This window comes from Oryctolagus cuniculus, chromosome 19 (assembly GCF_051225735.1).
Source record: "Oryctolagus cuniculus isolate XC-2025 breed Fujian yellow rabbit chromosome 19, ASM5122573v1, whole genome shotgun sequence".
NCBI classification, from domain to species: domain Eukaryota; kingdom Metazoa; phylum Chordata; class Mammalia; order Lagomorpha; family Leporidae; genus Oryctolagus; species Oryctolagus cuniculus.
The window spans coordinates 3,103,373-3,118,308 of record NC_142885.1 but is presented as its reverse complement, the minus strand read 5'-3'; positions in this window follow the sequence as shown (position 1 = coordinate 3,118,308).

Genomic DNA, 14,936 nt, shown 5'->3' with positions numbered 1-14,936 from the left:
GGGCACCACGGCTCCCCACGGCGCCCCGTCCCAGCGGGCACCACGGCTCCCCACGGCGCCCCGTCCCAGCGGGCACCACGGCTCCCCACGGCGCCCCGTCCCAGCGGGCACCACGGCTCCCCACGGCTCCCCGTCCCAGCGGGCACCACGGCTCCCCACGGCGCCCCGTCCCAGCGGGCACCACGGCTCCCCACGGCTCCCCGTCCCAGCGGGCACCACGGCTCCCCACGGCGCCCCGTCCCAGCGGGCACCACGGCTCCCCACGGCGCCCCGTCCCAGCGGGCACCACTGCTCCCCACGGCGCCCCGTCCCAGCGGGCACCACGGCTCCCCACGGCGCCCCGTCCCAGCGGGCACCACGGCTCCCCACGGCGCCCCGTCCCAGCGGGCACCACGGCTCCCCACGGCGCCCCGTCCCAGCGGGCACCACGGCTCCCCACGGCGCCCCGTCCCAGCGGGCACCACGGCTCCCCACGGTGCCCCGTCCCAGCGGGCACCACGGCTCCCCACGGTGTCCCGTCCCAGCAGCCACCACGGCTCCCCACGGTGCCCTGTCTCAGCAGGCACCACTGCTCGCCTCGTGTTCCTCATCTCTGATTCATCATTGCTGCTGGCCTCGGGTCCAGCGCCTGCCTCAGTGATGGCAGACAAAATCCCATCTCCACCATGGTGGTGTGGGTGTGGGGTGGACATGTGATGACCTGGGTGGATGCTTCTCCATGAAGGACATGTGCCCTGGGGCTGGGAGGCTCAGCTCCTCCACTGAGCACCAGTGGGCCTGAGGCCACAGCATCTCAGACAGCCAGTGTGCCCACAGTCAGCACAGCAGGTGCACAGCCCAGGGCACCCACAGCAGGCCCACAGCCCAGGTCACCCACAGCAGGCCCACAGCCCAGGTCAGCACAGCAGGTGCACAGCCCAGGGCACCCATAGCAGGCGCACAGTGCAGGTCGCCCACCGCAGATGCACAGGCCATGGTCAGCACAGCAGATGCACAGCCCAGGTCAGCACAGCAGGTGCACAGCCCAGGTCACCCACAGCAGGCGCACAGCCCAGGTCAGCACAGCAGGTGTATAGCCCAGGTCACCCACAGTAGGTGCACAGCCCAGGTAACCCACAGCAGGTGCACAGCCCAGGACACCCACAGCAGGTGCACAGCCCAGGTCACCCAGAGCAGGTGCACAGCCCAGGACACCCACAGCAGGTGCACAGGCCATGGTCAGCACAGCAGGTGCACAGCCCAGGTCACCCACAGCAGGTGCATAGCCCAGGTCACCCACAGTAGGTGCACAGCCCAGGACACCCACAGCAGGTGCACAGGCCATGGTCAGCACAGCAGGTGCACAGCCCAGGTCACCCAGAGCAGGTGCACAGCCCAGGTCACCCACAGCAGGTGCACAGCCCAGGTCACCCACAGCAGGTGCACAGCCCAGGACACCCAGAGCAGGTGCACAGCCCAGGACACCCACAGCAGGTGCACAGCCCCAGGTCAGCACAGCAGGTGCACAGCCCAGGTCACCCACAGCAGGTGCACAGCCCAGGTAACCCACAGCTGGTGCACAGCCCCAGGTCAGCACAGCAGGTGCACAGCCCAGGTCACCCAGAGCAGGTGCATAGCCCAGGTCAGCCACAGCAGGTGCACAGGCCATGGTCAGCACAGCAGGTGCACAGCCCAGGTCAGAACAGCAGGTGCACAGCCCCAGGTCACCCAGAGCAGGCACAGGGCCCAGGTAACCCATAGCAGTTGCACAGCCCCAGGTCACCCACAGCAGGTGCACAGGCCATGGTCAGCACAGCAGGTGCACAGCCCAGGTCACCCAGAGCAGGCACAGGGCCCAGGTCAGCCACAGCAGGTGCACAGCCCCAGGTCACCCAGAGCAGGCCCACAGCCCAGGTCAGCACAGCAGGTACACAGCCCAGGTCACCCACAGCAGGTGCATAGCCCAGGTCAGCCACAGCAGGTGGACAGGCCATGGTCAGCACAGCAGGTGCACAGCCCCAGGTCAGCCACAGCAGGTGCACAGCCCAGGTCAGCCACAGCAGGTGCACAGCGCAGGTCACCCACCGCAGGTGCACAGGCCATGGTCAGCACAGCAGGTGCACAGCCCAGGGCACCCACAGCACATGCATAGGCCGTGGTCAGCACAGCAGGTGTACAGCCCAGGGCACCAACAGCAGGTGCACAGGCCAGGGCACCCACAGCACATGCATAGGCCGTGGTCAGCACCTTAGATGCACAGCCCAGGGCTCCCACAGCACATGCATAGGCCGTGGTCAGCACAGCAGGTGCACAGCCCAGGTCAGCACAGCAGAGCACTGCTGCAGGCTGCGGCCCTGGGGAGTCCATGCTTGACCCTGAACGAGCGTCTCCCTGTCTCCACTGATGCAGGGGTGGGCGGGAGACCTCTCTGTGGGACTGTGTCCGCGGCTTCTGTAATGTCTTCCTGGCTTTTCAGAGGGGCATATGGCCCTGTAAAGGCTGCCGGATGAATATGTGATGCCTGGAGCTGTGGCAGTTATCTTGTGAGAATGAGGGGATGGCTCTGAGGTTGAGGCCAACCAGAGCGAGCAGGTAGGAGGAGGGGTCCTGGACCCCGTGTTGTGCACTGAGCGTCTTGTCACTTGGCGTAACCGTCTGGTTTATAGCTTCTGTACTTGCATCACAGAACTGTGGGACTAGCTCCTGACTGTGTGCATGTGCTTGGGTTAGAAATCCCCCTCTTTAACCCCAAAGTGTGACCAGGGGCTCCTCCCACTGCGGTGGGGGGGGCTGCTGGGACAGTGGCTCGTTCCTGCTGCCCACGGAGCAGACACATGCACAGCCCAGGTCACAGCCCGGGCCCCCGGCTCTCCCGCGCTATTCCCGTGAGCCGCGGGCGTCCTGGGTGTCGCCGGCCACTTTCCCACAGAACCGAGTCTGAGTCAGCAGAGCTATTCTGGATGCGAGCGGTCACTGGAGCCCCGTCTCCAGTGCTGGACACGCTGCGCTGCTCCCTGGAAACTGGAGCCTGCCTGGCCCGGAGCCGCCGAGACAGCCCTCGCCCCGCCCTCGCCCCGCCCTCGCCTCCCAGCTCTGTGAGGAAGCCCTGGCACCATGTCTTCCGGAAGCTTCCTGGGCATCCGTTGCCCCCTCCTTGGGGCTCCCAGACCAGGCCCCCCTGGAGCCCCTGGGGTGGACGGGAGGTCCCCAGAGGCCAGTGCTCCCTGAGCCGCTGGCCACTGTCGGACAGGTGGCCGTGTGCAGTGGATCCCAGGATTCCTCACGTGGCAGCCCCACGGGCTCCGTGCACACAGCACACACGAATGCAGCCTGAGGCCAGCCTCATCACACTCGCTCAGCACACCTGGCCCAGCCAGGTGCATGCAGAAGTAGGGGGGCGGCGAGGCAGCAGCCAGGTAGGGCCCCAGGCGGACACTGTTCCCATCACCTCCTGCTGGGCTGAGCCCCCCCCCACTGAGACTCCGAGGTCAGTCCTATGGTGACCCCTGTGTTGACACCTTGGCTCATTCATCAAAGCTCTTGTGTGTGCTGCAGGTGCCAGGCCCTGTGGGGGTGTTACCATGCATGTGGAGCCCGGGGGTGGGCTGGTGTGGACACAGAACCCAGTCCTGTCCAGCAGAGCCAGGGGGTGGGGCTCGCTCCACGTATCACCACCCATCCATCCATCATCATCATCTATCCCTGTGTAGAGAGATCTCCCATCTGCTGGTTCACTCCCCAGACACCCTAACCCACTGGGACTGGCCCGGAGCCCAAGGAGCCAGCACTCCGTGGGGTCTCCCATGTGGGTGCGGGGCCCAAGCACTTGGACCATCACCTGCTGCCTCCCAGGGGCATCAGTAGGGAGCTGGGTGGGCAGCGGGAGGCTGGTGCCTCAATCTGATTCTAGAACCTGGTGGAAGCGGACTGGCTGGGCACGTACTCTTGGTTTGGGCAGCGTTCCACAGAGCTTGAGGCACTGATCCCCGCTCAGTGCCCCCTCCTTACCGCACTTCGTGCCTGTCCTGTACCCACATGGCTTGGTGTTGCCCCCGTCTCTGCTTGTGCCGTGGTGCCAGGCCGGGTGCGAACCAGAGCCTTCCCAGATGCAGGCAGTGGGAACCCAGAATTCTGCAGGGCGAGTGGGTGACAACGCCGGGGACCCCGGGCAGCTCTGTATGCCCAGGCCCTGGGCCTTCACCTGGGCAGTCAGGGGAACTGCAGGGGGCAGCGGGCCAGCCACCCCCCACCCAGCAGGGACAGGGCCCAGGCTGGCCCAGCTGGGGGCCGCCTGCCCATGGCAACCCTGGGTGTGTGCTGGGAGCCCCTCGGTTCATTGTCTGGGCCAGGCGGGGCACAGGTGAGCAGAGCTGAGGCCGTGGACATGGGAATGTGAAGGTGTGACTTGACCTGAGTGTTTTAGTGTCATCTCGGTTCTGGGGACTGGGTTACCACTTGCAGCTTGGACGCCCCAGGGGGCCCAGCTGCCGCAGCCACCCGGTTGCCCAGCCCTGGCTTCCTTGGTGCAGCTGCGTGCACCTGGCTCCGTGGGAAGCCAGAAGATGAGGGTTTCTCAGGCTCTGCGGGGAAGTGGAGGGGAGGGTAGAGGAGGAGTGGGCATGGGCGAAGCCCCCTCTGGCACATGGACCCCGCGGAAGGAATCCTCGCGTATGCTGTGCGGGAATGCTCAAGCTGTGAGATCAGAGCCAGGCCGTGGGGGGGGCCTGGCGTGTTCACCAGCGGCTGGGCCAGGACACGGCCCAGCCTGGCAAATCTGCCTGCCTGCTGTCCGGCTTGTGCGGGTCCACAGCCCTGGGCTGGCTGCTGTGAGTGTCACACACATGCACACACATGATGCGGGGCCCAGAGTGAGGCCACCGAGTGGCTCCACGGGTGGCCAGGGCTCCAGTCCCCGCCAGTGTTCCTGATAGCCCGAGGTGTGTACAAAGCTGGACCCATAGAGCCGAAGAGTGGTACTCGCATCCATGCGGTGGACACAAGGCCTTGGCCCCCAGCCCCTCCCTCTGGGCTCTTGGTGCAAAGCCCCAGTGTGGGGCCCCGGGAGACCCCGCCCCAAGAACAGCTCAGGGCCTGTGTGTGGCCAAGGGTCCCGACAGATGGCCGGGATTGTGAGCTGGGCACAGCAGCCAGGCAGGGCTAGAGGCTCTCGGATCAGGCCCGGGCCCTCCCGTGCTAGGAGGCTGTGGGACACAGGGGTCCCCTTTGTCCTGGGGCTCTCCGAGGGGGACGCAGCAGCCTGTGCAGGGCCAGGGCCAGGTACCACGGCCCTGCCGGGGCTGCCCCTCATGGTGGACGTCTTCCATGCGTGGTGCCCCGTGGGTCACATGCACAGGGGTCGCACACATACTCCTGTGGGGGCTGGGGCCTGGCGCCCCACACTGAGGCCTCTTGCCCAGGTGCCCGGTTGAGCCAGGACTGGTTCCAAACTCAGAGCTGCAGAGACAAGAAGTGTCCTCTGTCCCCCGCCCCCTCCAGGGTCAGCGCAGGGCCAGGCAGTGGGCAGAGGCCGGAGGTGGCCCCAGAAGGAAATGGTTGAAATTTGCAGCCAGGGCAGGAAATGGACAAATCGTTGCGGAGGAGTCGGAATGCCAGCTGGAATGCTGCCCCCCGCTCCCCCCACAGAGATCCGAGCCGAGTCAGGAAGTGCTGGTGTCTTGGCCGGGGCAGCCGGCCCCTCTGGGTGGTGTCCACCCAGTGCCACCTCGAGGTAGGGGTGGGGCTGCACGCAGTGGAAGAGCTGGGAGCTGCGTGCTCCCCCCGGCACCCCCTCCTCTCCTCCTCCTCCCACCCTCTTCAGATCTGGCCCCATGCTCAGCCTCAGGGCCCAGCTCCTGGCGCAGCTCCCAAATGGACACCCTCGCTCCTCGTGCCTGCGCCCCTGCCCGGTTTTACAGCCCAGGCCCCTTGTACTGGGGCCGTGGGGCCAGAGCTGTGCTGCCCCCTCGGTGTGCCCAGCACACAAGCACTCAGGGACACGCTCATGAGCTCTCTAGCTCAGTTTTCCCTTCTGTGAAATGGGCGTAAAGACACAGCCGTCACCCTGACCCAGCCCGCTTGGGCTTGCCTGGCTCCTGTGGGCCTGCAGGTGTCCAGGCCAGGGTTGGCCCACACAGGAGCCCTTGGCCCCAGCCCTGAGAGGGGCCGGCTGTGAGGGTCACCCCAACAGTAAGGATGCCCATTGGGGCCCTCAGGGCCACCAAAGTCCCCCCGCCATGTGTCCTTGTCCCAAGGCTGTGGTGATGGGGACTCCCCATCCTGGAGCTGAGACACAGAGGAGCTGGGGTGGCTGGGGGCCTCAGGGTCACAGCGGGGGTCTGGGCCTGGGCTCCCAGGCTCCAGGAGCTGCTGCACGGTCAGCTGTGAGCTGAGGACGTGCTGATTTTCAGCATGAGCTGATCGCCAGGCGCAGGGGGACGGCCTGTGACGTGCGGTGGCACAGGCATCTGTGGGGACGGGGCTGTGGCCGTGCTCCACGTCCCCACTGTCCACCAGGACTGTGGCTTGCTGGGTCAAGGCTGGTCCCTGGCACTGTATGCTGTGGCTTGGAGTGAGCTAGGCCGCATGGAGACTGGTTTCTGGGGGACCAGAGACTGGGGGACTGAGCCGGGGGGTGGAGGCACTCTCATCTTTGAGCCTCAGTTGCTACATCTGTGAAACGGGCCCTCGAAGTCCAGCTGGAGGAACGTGCACCTGTGTAGCAGCAGAGCTGGGCTCCAGGCGGTGTCCCCAGCTGGCTGTGTGCTGGGTCTCCGACCCTTAGCTGGGGAAGACATGGGCATGAGGGGCGGGGTGGGGGATCCTTGCTCTGCACACAACAGGTGCCTGAACGCGGCTGCGTACCTACTCACCTGTTCTGCACCTGCTCCGTAGCTGCTCCCCTGCTGCACACCTGCACACCTACTCACCTATACCTGCTCCTCACCTGCACGCGTGCTCCACACCTCACACCTGCTCCTCATCTCTGCACCTGCTCCTCACCTGCACACCTCCTCACCTGCTGAACTCCAAACCTGTGCACCTGCTCACCTGCACACCTGCTCCACTTGGGTGAGGGGGAGGGGGCCTGTCCCCCACCACCAGGGTCTGCAGGCCTGCATGCCTGCCCCTCCCACCTGCACACGCCTTCACTGATTCCCCAAGCAGGTTTGTCTCAACTGGTGACAGTCTTCTGGAAGCTTCTTCAAGTTGCCCCCACATCAGAGGCCTGGAGCCCGGTGACCTCCCCCTCTGGCTGGGCGTGGGTGGTTCCGGGCGTTCCTGGGGTGGTGGCAGCTCTGTGGGGCTATTTTGGGGCTGCCACCAGTCTCACCTGCCAGTGACTGGGACCTTCTCCGGCACTGCTGAGGGCGACCTCATGCCCAAATGACAGGGGTGCTGCCGGGGGGCCGAGCTCTCCCTCCAGAGACCCTGACATGCTCGAGAGAGCCAGGAGCTCTGAGCAGCTGCCTGCTGTGCCCAGAGGGGTGGGCTCAGAGGTGGAGGGAGGGGTAGGGGCAGGCCCCACCCCACCCAGCCTGGAGGAACTTCAGGAGGCTGCCACTGCCTGGGGGCAGGGGATTCAGCAGGGTCCAGGAGGCCTCTGGGCAGGGAATCCCATTCAGCCTGGGGGAGTAGCAGGGCTGCAGCCCGGGCCCAGAGCAGATGGAAGCTTTCAGCCCAAACCAGACAGAGACAGAGTGACAATGACAGAGACTGACAGTGACGGATATGGAGAGAGAGACAGAGACAGAGAGACAGATATGGGAATGGAGAGAGACAGCGACAGAGAGACAGAGATGGATATGGAGACAGAGACAGAGAGACAGTGACAGACTGACGGATATGGAGAGAGACAGTGACAGAGTGACAGTGACAGAGAGACAGTGACAGAGATGGATATGGACAGAGACAGAGACAGGGATGGATATGGAGAGAGACAGAGACAGAGACAGGGATGGATATGGAGAGAGACAGTGACAGAGTGACAGCGATGGGAATGGAGAGAGTGACAGAGTGACAGTGACAGAGACAGTGACAGAGATATGGAGAGAGACAGTGACAGAGTGACAGCGATGGGAATGGAGAGATACAGAGTGACAGTGACAGACTGACAGAGATGGATATGGAGAGAGAGACAGTGAGAGACAGTGACAGAGACACTGACAGAGATGGATATGGAGAGAGACAGAGACAGACAGTGGCAGAGAGACAGTGACAGACACAGAGATGGATATGGAGAGAGACAGTGACAGAGACACTGACAGAGATGGATATGGAGAGAGAGTGACAGCGATGGATATGGAGAGAGACAGAGACAGACAGTGACAGAGTGACAGATGGATATGGAGAGAGTGACAGAGTGACAGTGACAGAGAGATGGATATGGAGAGAGACAGAGGTGGAGACAGAGACAGAGACACAGGCTGTAAACTAGGTGGCTGGAGAGGCAGTGGCCGGTGCGGGAGCCCAGCCACCATGGTGCGAGCGCCGCACCCCAGGCCCCAGGACGACGGCCACCACTGTCTGCTGGAGTGGGCCCCACACAGGCACCCAAGCCTGACCTGGAGGCCAGAGGCGGTCAGGCTGGCGTGCTCTGCCGGCTGGGGGCCCCTGTTTATCACTCGGCGGAGGCAGTCATGGCCTGGGCCCAGGCCACGTGGCTGGTGCTGGCTGCTCTGGGAGCCCTGAGGTGGAGAAGCAGTGCCGCAGGCCCGGGCCACAGCAGAGAAGGAGGCGCAGTTGTCCTTTTAGTGCAAAGCCGGTGACCTCCTGTGTGTCTCACACGAAGAACGTGTCACTTGTTATTTATTTATTTACTTGAAAGGCAGAGTGACAGAGACAGAGACACAGGTCTTCCATGTCCTGGTTCACCCCCAGAGGGCTGCAATGGCCAGGGCTGGGCCAGGCCCAAGCCAGGAGGCAGACGCTTCATCCAGGTCTCCATGTGGGTGCAGGGTCCAAGCACTTGGGCCGTCTACTGCTTTCCCAGGCCATAGCAGGGAGCTGGGTGGGAAGTGGGGCCCATACGGGATGCTGGTGAGCAGGCCGTGGTTTAGCCGTTGTGCCGCAGCGCCGGCTGCGTATCTGTTTTGGTGCTGCACTTCCATGGGAAATACTTGTCGCAGAGTTCAGAGCCGAGATTAGGTGGGTGCTTGGACTCCACTGAGAAGCTTGCTAATGGATTAGAGCACGGGGCAGAGCGGCCACGTTTCTGCCTGCTGCAGGATTCGTCCCCGTCTCCGCAGCAGTGACCTTGTCCTCCCTTGTGGGCAGCCAGCTGTGTCTCAGAGCTCCTGCAGTCTCTGCCCAGGGTGCAATCTGAAAACATTTCTCCGTTTTTATCTATTTAATTTGCCCTGTGTGCAAGGAGGAAGCGTTCATGGGAATGACAGAAAGACACCCCCTTGCTGTCCTGCAGCCTCTCCGTTCTGCCTGTGTTTATTTAGAACATTTCCTGTTCTGAAGTAGCTGTAGACACGTGGGGAGGTGCCCGTGCCCTCCGGGGGGTGTCATGCTGGCCTCTGGTGTAGACACGTGGGGAGGTGCCCGTGCCCTCCGGGGGGTGTCATGCTGGCCTCTGGTGTAGACACGTGAGGAGGTGCCCGTGCCCTCCGGGGGGTGTCATGCTGGCCTCTGGTGTAGACACGTGGGGAAGTGCCCGTGCCCTCCGGGGGGTGTCATGCTGGCCTCTGGTGTAGACACGTGGGGAGGTGCCCGTGCCCTCCGGGGGGTGTCATGCTGGCCTCTGGTGTAGACACGTGGGGAGGTGCCCGTGCCCTCCGGGGGGTGTCATGCTGGCCTCTGGTGTAGACACGTGGGGAGGTGCCTGTGCCCTCCGGGGGGTGTCATGCTGGCCTCTGGTGTGGCGCAGGTGCTGGCCTCTGGTGTGCTACTGGCCTCTGGTTTGGTGGCCTCTGGTGTGGTGTGGCGTGTGCACACGGCTGGCGTGAATAATCTGGTAACCTTGGATTAGGTGTACACCATGAGACCATCGTCAAAGTCCAGTTGACACAGGTGGCTGCTGCCCCCCCCCGAGACCTCCAGGGCCCCCTCCCCTGTTGGAATGCAGGGCCCAGGGAGGTCCCTCAGGACCCTGGGAGCCCTGGCCAGGGATGCACACCACAGCATTCAGGGGGCCTGGGAAGAGGCTGAGAGGTATGGCCCAGCTCTGAGCCCAACAGCCAGGCTAAGCTGGGGTGGAACAGCCTCTGGGACCTGGGAAAGCCTGCCAGGTGTGCTCACTGCCGAGTGTGAACACTGCCAAGTGTGCTCACTGCAGGGTGTGAACACTGCCAGGTGTGTTCACTGCCGGGTGTGAACACTGCCAAGTATGCTCACTGCCGGGTGTGAACACTGCCAGGTGTGCTCACTGCAGGGTGTGAACACTGCCAAGTGTGCTCACAGCTGTGTGTGAACGCTGCTGGCTGTGCTCACTGCTGGCTGTGCCCACTGCCAGGTGTGCTCACTGCCGCGTGTGAACACTGCCAAGTATGCTCACTGCCAGGTGTGGATGCTGCTGGGTAAGCTCACTGCTGGCTGTGCCCACTGCCAGGTGTGCTCACTGCCGCGTGTGAACACTGCCAGGTGTGCTCACTGCCAGGTGTGGATGCTGCTGGGTAAGCTCACTGCTGGGTAAGCTCACTGCCGGGTGTGCTCACAGCTGGGTGTGAATACTGCCAGGTGTGCTTACTGCCAGGTGTGAATATTGCCGGGTGTGAATATTGCCGGGTGTGCTCACTGCTGGGTGTGCTCACTGCCGGATGTGAACACTGCACACCAGCACTGACGGGTGTGCTCACTGCTGGGTGTGAACACTGCACACCAGCACTGACAGGTGTGCTCACTGCCAGGTGTGAATGCTGCCAGGTGTGCTCGCTGCCGGGTGTGCCTGCTGCTGGGTAAGCTCACTGCTGGGTAAGCTCACTGCCGGGTGTGCTCACAGCTGGGTGTGAATACTGCCAGGTGTGCTCACTGCCAGGTGTGAATATTGCCGGGTGTGAATATTGCTGGGTGTGCTCACTGCTGGGTGTGCTCACTGCCGGGTGTGAACACTGCACACCAGCACTGATGGGTGTGCCCATTGCCAGGTGTGCTCACTGCTGGGTGTGAACACTGCACACCAGCACTGATGGGTGTGCTCACTGCTGGGTGTGAACACTGCACACCAGCACTGACGGGTGTGCTCACTGCTGGGTGTGAACACTGCACACCAGCACTGACGGGTGTGCTCACTGCCAGGTGTGAATGCTGCCAGGTGTGCTCACTGCCAGGTGTGAACACTGCACACCAGCGCTGATGGGTGTGCCCACTGCCGGGCATGCTCACTGCTGGGCATGCTCGCTGCTGGGTGTGCCCACTGCCAAGTGTGCTTGCTGCCGGGTGTGAACACTGCACACCAGCACTGCCTTTCCAGAAAGGAAAAGGCAGAGGACTGGAAGGGCCCCAGTGCCCTCTCAGTCCATACGGCTCCTGAAAGTCGGCAGCGAGAACTGGGCACCTTGGTCCTGCAGAGCTGGGCTCCCAGGAAGGAAGCCAGGGAGGGGGGGTTCCCACTCTGGTTTGGCCCTGTGAGCGTTGGGGAAGGTCAGCGCGTGGCGGGATCCGGGTGGGGACTGAGACGGGCAGCACGGCGGGCTTTCAGCTGAGCTTCGGCTGGCAGTGCAAGCCAAGGTCTGTCTCGGGGGTGAGGAGCACCGGGTGCCTGTGCCGTGTCACAGGGCTTGAGCAGGTGAGGCCGGTGGGGGCGGGAAGCCCCAGCCCCAATGCGGCTGTCGAGGAGGCAGGCAGCGGGCTCAGGACAGGCCTCAGCTGCCTCCCATGAATGGGATGAGGAGCAGCAGAGGCCCAGCCGGTGCCTTGTGTTAACCACGGGGCACAGCCAGCACGGCAGGTGCCTAGGAGGCCCAAGTGGAATTCCCTCTTGTACCTTTGGGCGAGGCCGGGTCCCTGGAAGAGAGCAGAGAAGGGAGGAGGTGTCAGGACCACCTTGCGGGGACAGACTTTGCCTGTTGATAGATTGGTGCTGGCTGCCAAATGGAGGAGAGAGCCGAGGAGGGAGTTGACTCTCCTGTATACAAGACAGAGCGTGGGGCTCTGGCCGAGGATGCCCTCTACAGCTGTTAGGGTGGTGGATTGACTGCCCACGTGCCCAGAGACCTCGGGCCATGCTGGTGACCCTTGTCCACCCCTCTGCTCGTGCAACCATGCATCAGTCCCCCATCTATCCACCCATCAGCCCATCAACAAATCCATCTATATGTCCACCTGCCCATCTACCCACCCATCAACATATCCATCCACCTGTCCGTCCATGCATGCATGCATCCATCCATCCATCAACAATTCCATTTATACATCATCCATCCATCCATCCGTCCACCCGTTCATCAACATACCATCCTATCCATCCATCCATCCACCATCCACCTGTCCATCCATCCCACCAGCCCATCAACCAATCCATCTATATGTCCACCTGTCCATCTACCCACCCATCAACATATCCATCCACCTGTTTGTCCATGAAGCATGCATCCATCCATCCATCAACAATTCCATTTATACATCATTCATCCATCCATCCGTCCACCCGTTCATCAACATATCCATCCTATCCATCCATCCACCATCCACCTGTCCATCCGTCCACCCATCCAGCCATCCACCAGCCCATCAACAAATCCATCTATATGTCCACCTGTTCATCTACCCACCCATCAACATATCCATCCACCTGCCCGTCCATGCATGCATGCATGTATCCTCCATCAACAAATCCATTTATACATCATTCATCCATCCATCCATCCACCCGTTCATCAGCATGTCCATCCATCCACCATCCACCTGTCCATCCACCCGTCCATCCACCCACCAGCCCATCAACCAATCCATCTATATGTCCACCTGTCCATCTACCCACGCATCAACATATCCATCCACCTGTCCGTCCATGCATGCATGCATCCATCCATCCATCAACAATTCCATTTATACATCATCCATCCATCCATCCACCATCCACCTGTCCATCCATCCACCCATCCAGCCATCCACCAGCCCATCAACATATCCATCCACCTGTCCGTCCATGCATGCATGCATCCATCCTCCATCAACAATTCCATTTATACATCATCCATCCATCCATCCACCATCCACCTGTCCATCCATCCACCATCCACCTGTCCATCCATCCAGCCGCCCACCAGCAAATCCATCTATGCATCCATCTGCCCATCCATCAACGTATTCCTCCGCCTATCCGTCAACAAATCTATCCATCCATCACCCATCCAGTTACCAGCAAATCCATCCATGCATCCACCACCCACCCCTCAACATGGCCGTCTATCTGTCCATCAACCCATCAGCAAATCCACCTATACACCCATCTGTGCATCCACCCATTCACCAACATACCCATCCATCACCATCCTCCTGTCCATCCATCCACCAACAAATCCATCAACATACCCGTCCATCTGTCCATCAGCCCATCAACAGATCCATCTACCCACCCATCCATCAACATATCATTCATCCACACATCAGCCGTCCACGCATCCACCATCTGTCCCTCTACCGTTCCTACGCCTGCCCCCGACATGTTGCTCCTCTGTTGGATGTGGCAGTAGGTGAGGGGCTGGCTGTAGTGGGGACAGGCACAGCCCCACCCTGAGGAAGCTGATGCCCCATGGCCTTCAGGGGGGGGAGGTGGGGTGGAAGCTCCAGGGGTTCTTCGGTGTCTCTGCCGCCGGAGCACCCTTTGAGACGTGGCTGCATGGCTGGGGCCCACGAGGGACCCAGGGAGCGTGCTGATGCGTCAGCGAGCCGCCTCTGCCTGCTCTCGGGCCTTTGCTCAGCTAGGAATTTTGGAAGCCCCCCCCGCCCCCTGCTGGTCCTTGGCCAGGCTGGTCTCAGAGGCCTGGGCAGTGGCAGCTGGGGCACCGGGCGTGAGTCCACAGAGCTGAAGCCGTCTGTAGGCACAGTCCAGGGGCTACGTTTGGGGGAGCCACGTCTGCTCCTCACGCGACCCTGCATCATGCACCCCATTTTGATTGGGGAGGAGCCGTCTCCCCAGGTGCCTGCCTCAGCCGGGACCCGCCCAAGGGTGCTGACCCGGCCCCCAGCCGGTGCCCGCGTCCCAACTTCATTCAAAAGCTGCCGTGTGTCCTGTCGGCCACTGGCCTCGCCGGGGCCAGTCTCAGTTTCTTTCTGGCCCCCGCAGGGATTACTTAACGGATAAAAAATAACGAAGCGGGGGCTCAAGTGTCAGCCACGGGGCAGCTGGTGCCGGCAGCCAGGGCCCCCACAGCCCCTCCTCCTGGGGCTGACAGCTGGGGCAGGGGCCGGGGAGACCTCACCCGAGCCAGTCAGCAACTGGGGGCCGAGCCAGCGGCCATCTCTTTCTTTTTAATAGTTGAGAGGCAGAGAGGGAGGCAGAGAGAGAGAGAGAGAGAGAGAGAGAGCGCAAGTGTGAGCCCTGGGGAGCTAGGAACACGATCCAGGTCTGCCCCACGGGTGGCCAGAGCCTGACCACTTGGGCCATCAGGGCCGCCTCCCAGGGCCTGCCTGGGGAAGAAGCTGGAGCCCAGGTCCTCCAATGTGGACGTGGCATCCTGACCACAGGGCCCTGGACGCAGCTGCAGTGCAGTGGCGGGGGTGGGGGCTCGTGGCCACTCCTGGAGTTCTCTCTCCTCCCTCGTCCTCACCTCGGCCACGCACGATGGCTGCCTCATAGTGCAGTGCAGAGCGTCACACGGTTGGGTGCCCTGGTGCCGTTGTGTCTGGGAGCTGCCCCCAAGGTGCACGGGCGGCCCCTGGCCAGCTGCCTCCTGCTGCTCTCCCTGAGCACCACAGCTGGGACAGAGGGGCCCCCGCATGGGCGGAGTTGTGACTGGGCAGGGCCTTTGACGGGTCACCAGGGTCTCTGCTGTCAGGGGCCTGGTGTCCTT